This window comes from Trachymyrmex cornetzi, unplaced genomic scaffold, assembly GCF_001594075.2.
Source record: "Trachymyrmex cornetzi isolate Tcor2-1 unplaced genomic scaffold, Tcor1.1 scaffold129, whole genome shotgun sequence".
Lineage (NCBI taxonomy): Eukaryota > Metazoa > Arthropoda > Insecta > Hymenoptera > Formicidae > Trachymyrmex > Trachymyrmex cornetzi.
Genome location: NW_017295861.1, coordinates 1,487,396 through 1,504,762, shown reverse-complemented (window position 1 = coordinate 1,504,762; position 17,367 = coordinate 1,487,396). Strand labels below are relative to the sequence as shown.

Genomic DNA, 17,367 nt, shown 5'->3' with positions numbered 1-17,367 from the left:
TAAATGATCTCGATAAAGGCTCAATGAGTCGATGCGAATCCTGCGTTACATTTACAAACAGACAGCCGGATTTATCCTTCGCGTTTTAATGTTTATTTGCGCTTTTAGCGGATCGGCACGTTTTGTGGAGAATATTTGTTTGATCCTCATCTAGCTCTGACGCTTTTCCCGACTTAAACTCGTCGATGTAGCCGTAAAACACAAGTGAATCCCGCGATTAACTTGTCTGCATTTAATTCTTCAGAGTGTTCCAGAATTTAATTTTTTCAGTGCAATCAAGAATAGTGAATATCGAGCGGCAAAATACGACACGTGATGAAACAATTTTTCACAAATTGACAAATATTATTTTATCATTTACTGATTGTTTGTATAAACAGATGCTTACACAAATTCAAGAGTCCTAAATTGCTATCAACAATTATATCCCTCCAGATTGTGTGTGGCCTATATTTTTCAAATATAACGAAACACAATTCACGTAGCAATAAATAACACAATCAATAACACGTTGAAAAGCGAAGAAACGGTGTCACCGCTTTCAGTTTATCGAAATACATAGTGTACACAATAAATTCGTGTAATAGATGCATATCGCGCACGGTAAAAGGTTAATAGCGTCGCCGATCATTCGATATCCACGATGCCGCCTTTGCTCGCTGGTGTCACGAACCAACACGATGCCGGCCCTCCCAAGGGCGCATAAAGTTTGCAGACAATACGCCTATTTCCCCAAAGGCCCATTTCATGTCGTCGCGCGCGAAATTGACGTCTAGATGTATTATAAGGGGACGCTCCGGGAGTGACGACGCGACTGACATGGATGCGTTATACGCTTATATACATACGTATCTATCTTGCGTGTACGTCATAATTCAACTAAACGGACGACGGCGTGTTGCACATGTGGCGAGGGATAGACGGACTGTGCAATGTTTGCGAGAGAGGCTCTCCTGCCTCTATTTCTCTCTCTCTCTCTCTCTCTGTCCGGCTATCCCTCTTTATGAGAAAGACGTATCTATATAAGCGGGATTGGGGGAAGATCAGCAGCAATAGCAACGCTCGGTTCAATCCCCGTTAAGCCTGTCGCTTATGTTGCGCCCACTTGAATAAACATCAATTTGATATCGCAGGATATTGTGTCATCCCATGTACGCACATTCAGCCATACGTGGCGGAGTCGCACGCATAAATACCACATCTGTACACGCCGTCTGTGCGATTGCAGTAGCAATTATAGTCGCAGTTCCAATTGTCCATATAACCGTGTAAATATACATCTCTCAATAGATCCAAACTCTCTCCGACGCGCGTTATTTTCTAGTATACCTGCTTTGTTGTTCCGTTTTGTTATCGCCCGTACATGAGCTCTATTAGCGGAGTACACCGTTGCTGTTATCAAACGACAAATGTATGCGGGATTCGCACGGTTGCATTCAGCGCGTACCGCTTTGCCCGGCTTTTCGCGTATATTTTCCGCGATTTTGCGTTATCGCACCGGTTTACCGCCGTCGAGCTGATCAATTCGTTGGATGTTCGACGGGCTTCACATGGCACTCGCTTGTAAAGGAAAAAAAAAGAGAAGCTGACAGATACGTAAATCCCTCATTCGTGCGTGCATATCTTGCTAAAAAGCGTTACGATTTTCCCGCATTGGATTGAGATATTTAAGTTTTTATTTTAAATTAAACTTATCAATTTAAAAATTATCGATAGGGATTTAACACACACTATGTAGTATCTATATAATTCTCACTGCGTTAGTGTTAATATTGACATGGTATGAATTTAACACCATGGGTTTTAAACCTACACCATGATGATATAAACATCAAAGGTTATAAATCCACACTATGTTAATATTAACCTTTCGTCTGCAATGTGAAATGTTCATCCTTCGTTCGCAACTTGGGTCTTTGAACTTCTCAGTAGAGATATATTTATTGTTCCAGACCATATCAAAATTTGAAAAAAATTTTTACATACTTGTGAAAGCTTTAATAAGTCTTTTTATCATAGAAGTTGAATTGTATTTACTTATTTTTTATAAGTTTAAATTTATCTATCGAAATTCACAATTAAAAAGTCGACTGTGTTTTTAAAATTTAGTCTTCACTAATATTTTTTAGAGTATAATAATGATTGATAAGATTTATGTATCTAAAAGCCAACGATATTTCATAATATATAACATAATTTTGACTGTAATCTTTGGAATACAAGGTAAAGATATATTATATAACAGATTTTGAAAAGAAAAAGCGACTTAATAGAATAATGACTTAAGTAGGATATACTAGGTGCACTTACAATATATTACAAGTACGTTGTAATATTTTATCATCACTATTGTTACGTTGAGATTGCGAATCAAGTACAGCGATTATTGCAATTGCACTTGGACTATGTGAGCTCATTCAACTGATAAGCATTATGTGTAGAAACACCTCATTTAAGCGTTATTGCCATGCCGTTTTAATGTGCGATTTAAGTCAAATTTGTTAAATTTATATTAAATGAAAATGTGCAAAGCATAAAATTTATATAAATCTAGGATAGCCACGCTATGATTAGGTGATTACTACACGGAGAAAATTTTATATTTAACATTACTATAATGTGGTAGTAGCTGCGGTCTGCATGTAAATTATAAGTTTAAATGTATAGTTATTTTTTTAAAAACAATAATATAACGTAATTTTTACACTTTTTTAATAGTAACAATTTTTTATTACAAAATCAAATATACCTAGCAAATTTTGTTTGCGTACCATAGTAAAAATTAACTGTTTTTATGTTAGAATATGGCTTAACAAAATAATTACTTTATTTATGTGATAAAAATTAGTATTACCATAGTAAAAGTTAAGTTGGAATTATGTTGTGAGAGTCCATCGAAAATACAAGACATAGTAAAGTGTAATTTAAAATTGTGTATTAAAACTTAATATAAAATTTTCTCCGTATAGATTTGATAATTTTATTTTCTCGAAGTTATCTTAAAGATTAAGTTTCACGAATATATATAGGTAGAAAGAATATAGAAATCAACGATCAATCGCTTCATATAAAATAATATAAGAATATATTATGAAAATTTTAAATTATTGCTTAAATAGAAATTTCTTTATGTTAAAAATAATGATTTCATATATTTATTCTTTTGACATTTATTCTTATTATTAATTAAAAAAATTTTAATTATATAAGTAGGATTCTATTAAAAATATTAAAATTAGTAATAAGAAAAAATTAAGAACGCATTTATATTCTTAGCAAAAACAATTTTATTTCTATTTAAGAAATAATTAAAGATTAATAATATATATTCTCTCTCTCTCTCTCTCTCTCTCTCTCTCTCTCTCTTGTTTTAAAGGAACTATATTACTCTATGTAAAGCAGATTCATTGATTTACACCAACGTAAGTATCCTACAATTCAAAAAGGTAGCATAGATGTGAATTAAATATTCTTTCCTCATATACGTTATTCTTTGATAAAACTAATGAAGCGAAAATAAAAAAAAATGTCAACAGCTTCCAGATTATCACCCGACAAAATACGTAGAAATTTGTGGAACAAAAATACGCTAAAATAGAAATCCGAATCCTCAAAAATTCTGCGCTCGGCGACATGATACGGTGAAAATCGTCAGTGGTGCGATGAAAATTTAACTCAACTTCATTTTCAGTCGAGAGACATTCTGTCGTACTGTCTAGTAGAATTTCGTGAAATTTGCGCAGCTACGAATTCCGCTTAGCGAGCGAAATTATTAGAGCGCGCGGTAATCAGTGAAAATTTATATAGACGACCCGTACGTCGTCGTTAAATATAATATTATGAAGTCGCGACCGCGGTCTCGGGGTTCTTGAATGAGAATATCTTTCTGAAAAATCACGATCGCGTAATTATGCGACTGAGCTCAGGATCTTTTTACAGAAGAAAAAGTATGCATCCGTTTCTGAAATTATGCAGCGACTTTCTTACATGAAAAGTTTATTAACTCTTAACTAGACTCATCTAGTTTCTACTAAACCGCTAAATATAATATACATATAAATTATTTAAATGTTTTATTAATTATACTTAACAACTGTAATATATATTTAACGACTGTATGCATATATATAAAATATATACATACTCACCAAATTCTTTGGAGTGGAATCTCACTCTAAAAAGTGAAAATTATGTCAGTCTTGAAAAAGAGTGATCCACAAAGAATTTAGTGAATATGTATATATTTTATATATACATGCATACAGTCGTTAAATATATATCACAGTTGTTACAATTTTCAATCTTTAAGAGTGATTTCATTTTTCAGAGTGACAATTCACTCTAAACGTTTTAGAGAGTATACTAAAATATATATTATACTATATTTTTTATTAATTATTTTATAATACAACAAAGCTATTTGTATTATAAGTAATAAGGATTCACAAGAATTAGTCTTATCAGTTGCAACATGAGATAAATTTTCCACGTATATATATAAATGTATACATACCATTGATACTACTAATATGTTCTTCATGCAGCTGGAGAGATGAGGAAGCAGCACACCGTGCGGTAAGCTTTATTCCTCCACGCTTGGAATACGGAGAGAATTGCGAATTCCGCTGAGCGGTCGCAAGGAATAATTGGGCCGAGCAACGGCAATAATAATGCGCGATAGAATAATTGATACGCGTGCCGTCGAAGGAAATGCCGCGTTATGAAAGTGCGCGCTTTCGTGCTCTCACCGGATAAATCGCTGTTCTCACGTATATGGACCTGGACGTTGAGAGTTGCGGAATAATTGCTCGAGCGACTCGAGCGTAAAACGCCACTCTCCGATTGTAATAATTCGGGGCGAAGAGAGAAAAAAAATAATGCAGCCGCTTCATACGCGAAATATCGAATCGCACGCACGCTGGAGAAGGTATTATATCACGGCGGGGCGGCGAATAACAATTAAAAAAAAACAAAAAAAGGAAAAAAGAACATCCGCAACGGTAGATACGAGCGTTTTGTTTTCGGTTGCGAATGAACGATAAAATCATCACATATACCCGCAAGTGGGGAGAAAAGTGCCATACGTGCGTGTGTGCGATACAAGCTGCCAAAATTTATCGCCTCTCTCTCTACCATGCACTCGTTACAATTTCATCATCGTTTTCACGATTGCGACATTACACGTGGTCGCTGTTGCATAGTTTATAATTTTTGGATACCAAAAATTCTGCGGGAGACGATGCTATATCGACGCCCACACTGAAAAAAAAATATTAATTTTTGGATACCAAAAATTCTGCGGGAGACGATGCTATATCGACGCCCACACTGAAAAAAATATATAGTTAATTTTAATAAATATTTAGTTCAATACTGCCAACTTAACATTAATACTTACGGTAAATAAATATTTGTTCAGTAAAAAAATGATTGTTAAATCAAATTGTATACAAGAAATGTTAATTTGATTTAACAATCATTTTTTTACTGAACAAATATTTATTTACCGTAGGTAAATGTTAAGTTGGCAGTATTCAACTAAATATTTATTAAAATTGACTATATTTTTTTTCAGTGCATGATAATATCGCAAATCAGTAACGATCGCGTAATGTTACATGGAAATAACTATAATGTAATATTTACAGTTCGAATTATTTCGCAATAAACAATATTTAAAGAACAGTACATGAAAAACGATTTTTAAATACAACTTATGTATCATGGACAAAGTACATATTCGAGCGTTCACGAGTAACAGAAATAATAAATACATAAAATATTTAGTGATAAATAACGAGAATCTAGCAACCTTTCAATCCGTGTAGAATTAAATATTTCTCACACCGGCAAACGGATCAAATGGGATGCATGACGAGATGGAAGAGATGATTTAGTTACATCTCAATATTGCGCTCGGGAGGAACGGAGGGATCTCGTTCGTGAGCGGTCAACCACTAAATAATAATCCGCGATCGGCCGCCGCGTTCTCGCGTGAACGTTTGTGCGCGAGATATTCGGCCTGACCTCTGGCAACGCGATCGAAGCGGATGGAAATTTAATTCCCCCGAGAGGACGGTCGAGTATCGCGGGACCGAACAGAGTACGCGAAGTCGCGGAATTGAATTTTGAAGGGTCCTATATATTATATGTATATATATAATATGTATATATTGTATGTATATGTGCATATACATATATTTATACAGATGTATTTATATATACGTGAGTTGCAGCAGCTCGTGTCTATATGTACGTACGACTTCTCGCGGCGTGTACTCAATGCGTATTTCGCGCTCAGAAATGCATGCGCAGCAACCTTTTGCGAGCGAATCAAGTTCCGTGAAACGAATAAGCGGAATAGATCGAGCTCGTCACGCGAATTCTATAGAAGATGCTCAACCTTGCTGGAGTCAATCCGGAATTGACCCTTTCATGACTTTTGAATCGATCCTTTACATATATCAGCGCTTTTCCGATATACAATACGCGTTTAAAATTAAATATACCTATATATCTTTAGATCATAATAAAAAAGATTATCCTTAGTGGAATTATCCTTCTCCTGTGTCATTTTTTTTCAAATTTATATTCCCAACAGTATATATAAAACATTTTTTTTTTAACTATTTTGTGCCAATTTCAGCACACTGTTATCAACTGAATATATAATGCAGTTGCAATTGAGGATTAAATACATAACTTGAAATCTACGTGCGCAAGTTAATCGGCACTCAGAGCAATTTATACATTCTCTCTCTCTCTCTCTCTCTCTCTCTCTCTGTATTATAATAAATTAATAGTCTAATATATCACAATCACATATATAAACGCCCATGAAAGCAAAATCGTCGCATGTATGAAGCAAACTATTACTATGTACGAGTTTACCATTTGCGAAGGGACTCCATTATATTAAACGACACAACGATCGTGAGTGACAACGGAGAAATTGATATATGGATAAATAAATATTAGCTTAAATAAGAATTGAACTGTTATTAAGGAAAATATCTCGCCAGTTACCATCAGTGAAAGATAGATTTTCGAAAAGAACAAAATTCCATAATTTCAGCACGCACTTCGTGTCATAAAATTTATATAATCTTGTGACAAGATCCACCAGAATCCGACAGAGAAGATTAGAGAGGTAGGATTGTATTAATCAATTTCTGCTCACATTGTGTTAGTGATAGTTAACGTATAAGCGAGCTCAACCGAGAACCAATCGAATCGGTCGTGGAGGGACCGATGGAATATACGTGTTCACGAGGGATTGTGCCAGGATTTCCGAGGACGTCCAGGAGATTCAGCTACACTGCAGACAGTCTCGAATTTCGTCTCTTCTCACTTCTCATATCCGCCATGTATCGCATGGCTGTTTCAAATAATGTCTGAATACCTCGAGTTTAGATTTTCTTCATCTTTCAAATAACACGTGCCGAGAATCGTCAAAGTCGAAATCAAAAGACGAATCAAACGCTATTGTACTGTAAAGATTTAAAAAGTATAATTATTATTATTAATTATTATACTACAAAAAAGTTTGATAATAATTATTAAATGTTGAGTAAATATTTTCATTCAAATAGTAGGTTAATATAATAAAAAATTTTACTTTTTTAAATTCATCTATTATTATCAAACGCTAGTTGTATTATTATTATGTTTGGTAATACTTATTAAATATTTACAAAAGTAAAATTATTTTTCATTACAATGAAAAATAATTTAATACATTAACCAATCATTTGATTAAAATTATTTCACTCAGCAGTAGTTAGCTATAATTAAATTCTTTTTCAGTATTCAATAAATTGAATATTCAATTAATAATATTATACATAATAAATTGCATTATTATTTGAGCAATACATTAAAAAAATAAAATTTCCAAGCTAAAGAAGACCACGATCAGTGAATTCAAACATCCCAACCAAGTTTCTATTCTTGTATAATTGAATCAATTTATTCTACAGCAATTCATTATTAAATTATTACTGCGAGTTGGTCGCAGAAGATATTTCTCTCCCGTCAAAATCTTTCATATATCTGTCTTTTCTTTATTCTTCCTGCGTTGGCATCCCAATTGTTGACGAGTCGCGAATCTCTCGATCAGATTTGGAACGACGCAAATTACGCGTTCTTCGCTTATTCACCGTACTGTTTCGCGCCATCACATTTCGCGAACATTTTCGACGAACGTTTCAACAAATATTTCACCTCTCGGCACGAATGCCGATTTTCTTGAACGTCGTCGATGCGACAACGGCGTTTTCCCGATGTTACAAATAATTGCGTAATATTTGTACGTCCGCATTTTGCAGGAGCTCGATTGTGGAGCATCGTTGTTCTCTCTTATAATATCATTTCAACATAACGACGTTAGTTTAGCCGGCGAGTAGTTAGGCACGGAAAAGGGCGGAAGGACGGCATAGTATAGGTGTTTGCTGTTAAGGCAGAGATAGGCGGCAACGGCAGCAAAATACGATGGCGAGGAGTTTACTGCAGGGTTTCCCTCCCGTTGAAAACGGAAGAAGAGGAGCAGACCCATTACTTCGACGTCTTCGTAATATCCGGCATCCTTATCTCAAGGTCGCCCAGCTTCCGGTTATGTTCCGGTGCACTCTATATCTGTCGATTTTCCAGGTTGCGCGGCGTGTCTATCAAGACACTATATCCTATCGATTTCATGAACTTTACAGTTTTACATCAGTTAACGCCGAAAGACACGATCATTAAAGGAGCCCGATAAAGTGTCCATTTACGACTTGCTAAAAATATTAAGCTATCATAAATTATTAGCTAATATTCGATTAATTTCCTCTCCTTTCACTCCTGTTAGAAAAAAGCGAATCGTTAAATTAACATAATATACAAGAGGACATTCCCTCCTAAATTTTGACAAAATGAGACAATCATTAAAAATAAATATACTAAATTGTAATAAATTATTTGTTTGAATAATGCCAATTAAATATTTAACAAATATAAACATATATTTGTTTGGTACAAAAATTATTAATTTAATCAGCAGATCTTTTTATTGTGTAAATATATATTTATTTAGTATAAGTACATGTTTAGTTGACACTATTTAAATAAATATTTATTAAAATTTGATATATTTTTTTTCAGTGATTAAATTATGAAAATTGTTTTTACAATATAAAGTTAAACACTCAATGCGTTATTCGTACAAAAGTTCGCTAAAATTTCTCGAAGACTGGCTTTAATATAAGTATTTTAATACGTTTTATGTGAGAGAGAGAGAGAGAAGGTAAATTTTTGTCTTCTCATCTTGACTGAAATCCTACACCCATAATAATTAATATTACTTTTAGTTAATGCTTATGCAAACGATTAATGAAATAATTATTATTAAACGAGAAAAAGAGAGCAAATTTTTATATCAGAGAGATAAAATCTATTGTCATGATCAATCTCACTTAATGTTAGACAAGTATTATCACAGCGTATTAGTTTCTTTCTGTCACGAAACTTGATTTCGCTTTCGTGACTGACAGACCGATCTCCGGGCCATTTCGAACTAAATGCTGTATCTACTCGATATCACTCCCGTTTGATATCGCACATTCGAGTTTCGATGGGCAACCTGTCGCGAGATCGACAAGCTAATGCGCGTAATGCCCATAAAAATCGATGCGGCTTAACGCGCGGTGTGGCTTTTATCAGTACAGACCACGAGAATCGACGACATCACACGTGCGAGTGTGAAGAGGCATTTCATAGTGGTGTAAAGTACAACTCGTCGTTGCGAGATAAAAAGGAAGAGAAAAAGAGCAAGAGCGAGAGAGAGAGAGAGGACAAGAAAAAGAGAAAATGTATCGGTCGATAAAGCCTCACGGTTATTTAGATAACCGTGCATCCGCGCGACATCACGGCAGCGGAGGAACCAGGGAAGAGAAGAAAAGGTGCTGCCACGACATAGAACGAGTGGAGGATCGAGATTATCGATTCTCGAAGCGAGGAGAGAAGGCAGAGACTCGTCGACGCCCCTTTGCTCGAACGCGTCGCAGGCGAAAATATGCGACAGCTAGAAATAAAGGCCGGTTCCGCACGAAAGATTACCGGTTCCCCTGCTGTTCCGAGCTGCTCCGAAAGAGGAGAGGCAGTCGAGTCCTTCCGTTTCGTTTTTCTTCTCGTTTTCTCTCTCTACTTGGATAGGTATGCGCGTCCATAATTCCTCGCGTTCGCGAGAGAACGTGCGCGCGCTAAATCGGTCCTACGAGAGATACGCGAAAGAAGATTTAGCACAAGATTTCGATATATATATAAATAATCGATATTACACTTGTTATAACACACTGAATATATAACAGTCAATATTAGTATAAAAATAATTCATCATCTTGATACTAAAAATTTTTTAATCTATAATTCCTACACAATTGCCACAAATAACATAAAACTGAAAATCAATTTAAATCCGATCTAAAGAAGAATAGAGAAAAATTAAAAATTGAGAATATATCGAAATAACAAAATATTTCTGTATTTTATGTCTTTAATAAAACATTCATAGATCTGCATCCTTAAATATTCATACAAAAGATAGTCAATGAATCTGAGGAATGTCTGGAATTTGTGAACGAGTTGGGCAATCTACGATTGGGCGTGTCCAGCTGTATACATTCAAGACAAGGTAGTCATTTAGAATGCTGCTGCAGTTAAAGGCGAGGGGATAATTAGATCAACAACTGTTCTTATATCAATTTTTCAGTAAATAAAAAAACTAATCCAGAGAAAAATGAGAATGTGGACGCATCTTTCTATGAACCTCTTCGCTGTTACAAAGTTTTGACTCCATCCCCAAGGTATATCTCGCATAAGAGACATTCCGTACATAGGTAGGTATACGTAACAGTCGTGCAATTGAGAAAATAAACGCGCGGGTCGCATGAAGAAGAAAAGCGGACGGAAATTCGCGCGGAACCCAAGGAACAACTTTCCTTTACTACACGGTACTCGTGACAAAAACAAATACACATTTATTCGTGGAAACTCTCAAATGTTGGGTGGATAGGAGCGAGACAGACGGTGGGTGTCCATCCCTCGCCAGGAGGAGGCAGAAGAAGATAAGACAAAACGGAAGTTCTTCTCCCTTAGAATCGACCTTCTCCATAGTGTATGTACGTTCATCCTAAATACATAAATGTCTTGTACATGCGCCTTTATCCTCTCACCTTGCCTGCCGACGTGGATGTGCATTCAGAAGACACGACCACCAAGATGCGCAGGGTCATCGCCGAGGATATGCAAAACACAGGGTTGAAAGGGGAATGTCTGCCAGCGCAAATTCCTCAGGCAAATACCAAACAGACATTACGTGAGAAAATTAAAGGAGAGAACTAGATAATTTAGAAATACCTATAAATTTAGAAATATATATTTTTCGCAATAAAAATTATTTACAGATTTTAGGACGCTTATCAGAATATTAAGATCAATCTAAGGTGCCTATAAGTATCAATATAATTAAATTGCTTGTCAATTTAATTTGTGATATTACTACTCTAGTTCCGTTGGAATTGCGTCTCAAGATTGAAAATTAATTCGGTGCGCAGTTTGAGGGATTGAATATGAGTATATAAATTCACACAGAATTATTTCAGCACTAAAGATCCAGCTTGACCGTTTAGGACCTTTATTTCCTATTCGTAGTGTAGTCATATTACGGTCTTATAAGACACTTTATATTGTCAAATTTAGAAATATAATTTAAGAAATGAAATAGTATAACAGTAAAGTATATAAATGAAATGTCATACATAAATTTTATTTCAACCTGGTCGAAGCTGTATCTGTGAGAGGCGTTATAAAGATCCTGAAAAGCAACTGAGGAAGTTTCAGAAAGGAGAAACTCATCGTAAGAAGACTTCGTGTAAGGAAAGAGACATCAACTGAAGCTATAGACCACCTTGGATCTACACGAGACGACGCGAGCGTCGCGACGCCAGGACCATACATCACCGACACCGAGATAAAAGTTCGTGCCGTGCTCATTGCCGCGAAATATGGTGGTAAGCGAACAGAGTAGAAACGAACAATGGTAGTTATCGCGTAAACAATATATTCTACTGCAATATATTCTATGTGCGCGTAATTGTGAGTCATAGCGCGTTCTCAGGAACAAATCAAATCAAGGTACAATTTGCAGCACAACTGCAAATCAAAATTAAGGCTGAATCTACTATTGCCTATCGAAGCCTTAAAAAATACGACTTTTAAATATTGCATCGAAAATATCTTTTTATAAAAATCTTTCTGTAAAAATATCTTCAAATGCAATATACATGTAATGTACAATATTATATTTTTTTGTTAAATAATTCAAACAAACTTCAATATTTGTTAGATTCCGCTATCTAAATTTTTTTTCGTGAACAGGTTGCATTTTCGTATTTTTTTTCGATTTTTAAAGGCGCATGTAAATAAATAATAAAAGCATTATTGAGTACAATAGACGATATGATGAAAACGTGAACAAGTCATTAATTGGTTTTGCAAAGAGCTACAAAAACAAACAATAGGCGCGAAACGAATGATAAAAGAGGAAGAATTTCCCACGAAATACAAAAGTGATATCTAATAATGGAGAGAATGGTATGACCAGCATTAATTAGTGAAACAACTGTCTATTATTGATTTGAACTTAAAAAGCTTTCTTGAAAGCAGGATTCCAATTAGCAAAGAAAAACGGCGTTTTGCGAGCAATAATAACAGCGCAAAATAAAAAAATAATTCGCATGGCAATGTAACTATAAATGCAATAACTTATTTTATAGGTCGCGTTATTATTATAACCGAACTTTTTAGAGTGCAACGTTATTTCGTTACTGTCATTTTTCAATTTTACATTTTCAATAATTATTACTTAAATAATTTAATAATTAACAATTTGAAATCAAATTAATGTTAAACTTATGTATGTTAATTAAATTAAAAGATACATTTCTTATTCACTACAGCTGTTAATTATTTCCATCATCCAAATCTAATCTACCAAAATGCTTTAATTCGACTACACGATAATGTGATAGTTATTAAGCTCCGCAGTCCACAAAAATAAAATTTTTCTGCGAAAAATATTCCTTGATTTATAAATATAATCGTTTTTTTTTTCTTTCATACTATCCAGTTTTATATTTTCAGAATCGCAAGTCATCATTAAGTGACCGGCTGAGGAAAACTAATAGCCGATCTTATATATTTCGATGACATTGCGACGTGAAAAATGGTATACGGTCACACCGCGGAAATTACGATACGTCGTGCGCAAGTAATCGTTTGGCTAGTTTGTAACGCGTGTTTAAATCGTCTCTTGTAATCCACGCAAGCCGGAATGTATTACGAACGCATGCATATACACACGCACACCGCGTAGATAAATTACACGTATGCACATTACCAACCAGTTTCCGTTACAGTAACCGTTGGGAAATCAGAAAATTATAGTAATTTTAGCAAGAATTAGCAAGAGAAAGAATAAAATACCAGCTTTATATTGCGCAAAGATTTTATTAGCGCGTCACAGAATTGGTCTTTTTCAAACTCGATTCAAGTAGAACCAGATCCCGTTCACAATGAATTAAAGGAGAAACCGTACAAATAAGCGTACAAACATCAAAGTAAATTATTCACGCAATAAAGCGAGAAAGCATAGGAAGCATCTAATGAAAGAAATACGCAAACACTAAAAAAAAAGAGTCTGGTTGCATTAATTGAAATTCTAGATGAAAAAGGACAAATTAGAATTTTCTAGTTGAATCTCTCTATAATAATCCTAATTAAAATATAATTCCGATTTATATGATAAGAGTTTAGTCCATTTTCAACCACACACAGAAAAATATCATTCTATTGATAAGAAAAGTGATTACTTTCTTCATTTTAAGTAATATGATTAACTTCAACAAAGAATATTTTCTTGATAATGATCTTAAAATATATTTATTATAAATTTCAGAAGAAACTCATTATTATGTACTCAAAATAAGAATTAATCAAATTTTCTTTTAAACATTATGAAATTGATCGAAGAAATGACTTTATATAATAAGTAAATTGAATTTGTTTTAATTTAATAATCTTTCGAATAAATTTGATGCTTGTGATGAACTTACGATAGATTTGCGAATATATAAACTTTTGAAATACTTGAACCAAGTAATTATTCTCAGTAAAATATTAATGGACATAATAATGTAATATCTCCAATCACTGTTAAATTTTATAGGGTCAAATTAACTTAATGTGAATCGCCACCGCTCCTACTCAATAATATCGTTATTTTTTACTAAAACAATGGTTATATTTGACACTATACAGTATCAATTTAATATTATATATAGTGTCAAATTTAATTATCATTTTAGTAAAAAATAACGATATATTTAATAGGAGCAGTGGCGACTCATATTAGGTTAAATTTGACACTATAGATTTAACAAACAGTGTACCGTAAAATGAAACTAATATACATATAATCTCGAATGATGTTTCACAAAAGTTAACGTACATTTCTATCGTTGTCCAATACGTGCCCATGCGCACCGTCGCGAGTGATGCGAGCTTTTACGAGTACGAGGCGGAAGTCAGGTGGGGGATCGCGTACGGACGATAAATTATAATTAGAATCGAGCCGAATGTGACAATCTCTGGCGCGCGTGAATCATGTATTAACCCAGTCGCTAATGGGTATTAACCGTGAGCCGTTTAAAATTACAACTCCTCGACTCCCTTCCTCTGTATACTCGTCGCCGCGGACGAGATAGCGAGGCGGAACGCTTTATCCTGGTACACAGCAACCGTCCGGTAGCAACGCGCGGTTCGACGCTTCCGGGATCGCTTTCCACGCTGCACTTACGATACTTGCAGATTCAATTAGCGCGGAATTCCTTGACAAATAAACCGCAATAGCAGCTGTGTGTGATACGCGCATATCTATATATAGAGATAGATAGAATTCATCGTACATTCGACGTCATTTTGTATTTGAATTAACAATTTAATATAAGTATACAAGATTTTAGTTTAGTATTACTTTGTGAAAAGAAATTATCTTAAGTCATCTAAAATTACAAATTTTCCTTGATCGCAATTTTCAAAGCCCGTTCGCGGAAATTCGGGTATATCACCAACATCAATACTTACGACATGAAACACCAGGGAATTTAATTAACGAAAAATGCTTTGACTGGCGAATCACAAAGTTCATAGCGAAACTGAACGAACAAAAGGAATGATTTTTCTTCCCCGACTTCGCGCAATATGACAGAATAGCTCGTAAAAGCGAGACTTCAAAGAAATTAATAAAAAGAGCGTCTAAAAAAAAGAGGTAATAGTATTTAAAAATTATAAATATCGCCATATCTAAACAAACTCAATTTACTCATCGGTAATGTCGCGACGATTTCTTTTATACTTTGTTCCTTCATTTGCATTTCGCTTACTGCGAGTTAAAATCCAATTTTAGCCTCCATCCGGATGAAATTACGAATGCGCAACCTTTTAACAGAGCTAAAAAGAAGCGCGATACTTGCGATTTAATTAAATCATGAAATATGACGACTGAGCGGTGGCAATTAAGTATCCTTTTAGAGAACTTACTGATACCAATTTACTCTTTCACGTCGTACGTCGCGGGGACACTTATCCCGCATCCCGAGACGCATTTTATCCCGGTGGCCGCACATGTCGCTTCCTGGACTGCAGTTTACACTATGGTGGTACTTCGAGATTTAATTAACGAGCACATCGACCGCAAGTGTTCATCGAACATCAAACCAGATCGTCTTGTGTTTCGATCATGCGCGATCGATGTGTTAAGAAACGATGAGCGGTTGAAAAAAAAATGGATCATGTACAACCGGTCGGAATACGATTGAATTAGATTGTAGCTTTAATTCACGCGAATGGTCGCGTTTATCGTACATTACAATTTTGCAATTTTCAACGTGTCAAATACCTTTATAATTAACACAGTTTTTCGTGAATTAATTATAAATACATTTAACTTCTCTTTATTCTCGTTATTTAAGATGTCCAATTTCTCTTTAATTTGATTGAAGAATAATAGCTTCTAAATTAGTATTTCTTTTTAATTTAATAAAATAAAATAAAATAAAAAAATTAGCTGGGCCAGTCGTAATAAAATCATTTGTTACGCGATTCACCTTATACAATTTGTGTAATTTTATTCTAAATCACGTCCTGCAAAAATTGTACAAGGCAATACGAAAAAATTTTTCGTTGTATTTTTTTTCTTTCGCATTTCACTCATCCAACTCGACATTAGTTACGGCCGAGTTAATTTTATTATTATAACGACGAACACATTGCTGACGACGAACACACGTGAGTAAGAGCGCGTAATTCCGGTCCGAGATATTAATAATGGTATTGTGAGCTTCAAATCTGAATTTCGAGAACATTGTCCGTGCGTTCGCGACCAACGTCACGCGCTGTCCTCTACGCTTAAATTATGCACAAACCGTGATCATTAAAAATTTATTAAACACGGTTACAGCGTCCTCGGGGCTCAAAGAACATTATCATGCGCACTTTGTAAGTCGTGCGCTAGTCGCTCATTACAGAAGACAATTACGTTGTCTTCCTGTTCTTTTCACCGAGACGGACAAGACAGAAAAAAAGGTGGTGCGACGGATGGTATAATGGTGGCATATCGCAAGTCATAAAACAACTGTCGTGCACTTGCAATTTGCGTAATTTTTGACATATTTTGTCGCACGCATCGATAACGAAAAGGTCGAGGACCGAGTGATAAATCGGTGCTGCGCACTCTAAACATTCAAAGCTGAACACATCGTAATAAAATCGCACAATGTTTCGAAGCATACCGAACTCATTTAAAAATATAATCACTTCATTTTCCATGCGACCAAAACGCTCAATATAAACGTTTCTATAATACAGTTTTCATTAAAATTTTACCGTGCGCAGGTTATAATATGAGAGCGGAGTAATTATATGTGTATTCATTATATTCCTGATAGCCTGCAGAACCTAACAAAAATAATTTAGAGGAGAGATTCGCACGTGAATGCGCGCGCTTTTATTATAATGACCCGACATACGCGTGTGCGTGATCGGCCGTCCTTTGACGCCGCCGCGTATCTCTATTAAATCAATATTTATAACGGCATCGGATGCCCAAGCCGTGACATAATAACCCGACGTAATTTTAATTAGCATTATTGCGCAAGATGTTCGCCCGTATCGGGACAGGCTTTTAACGAGGGTAGCTTATGAGTATCGAATTACTTTACGGAGATTAAAATCGCCGCCTAACGAGGTCGCCCGGTGGTATAAATCGCTGTCTTG

General features: G+C 35.0%; 1 protein-coding gene across 1 annotated transcript in view; it reads right to left on the bottom strand.

The window, feature by feature from the left end:
* The window catches only part of stet (stem cell tumor), a 449,207-nt gene that overhangs the window by 103,856 nt on the left and 327,984 nt on the right, over positions 1-17,367 (bottom strand). The window lies entirely within an intron of this gene.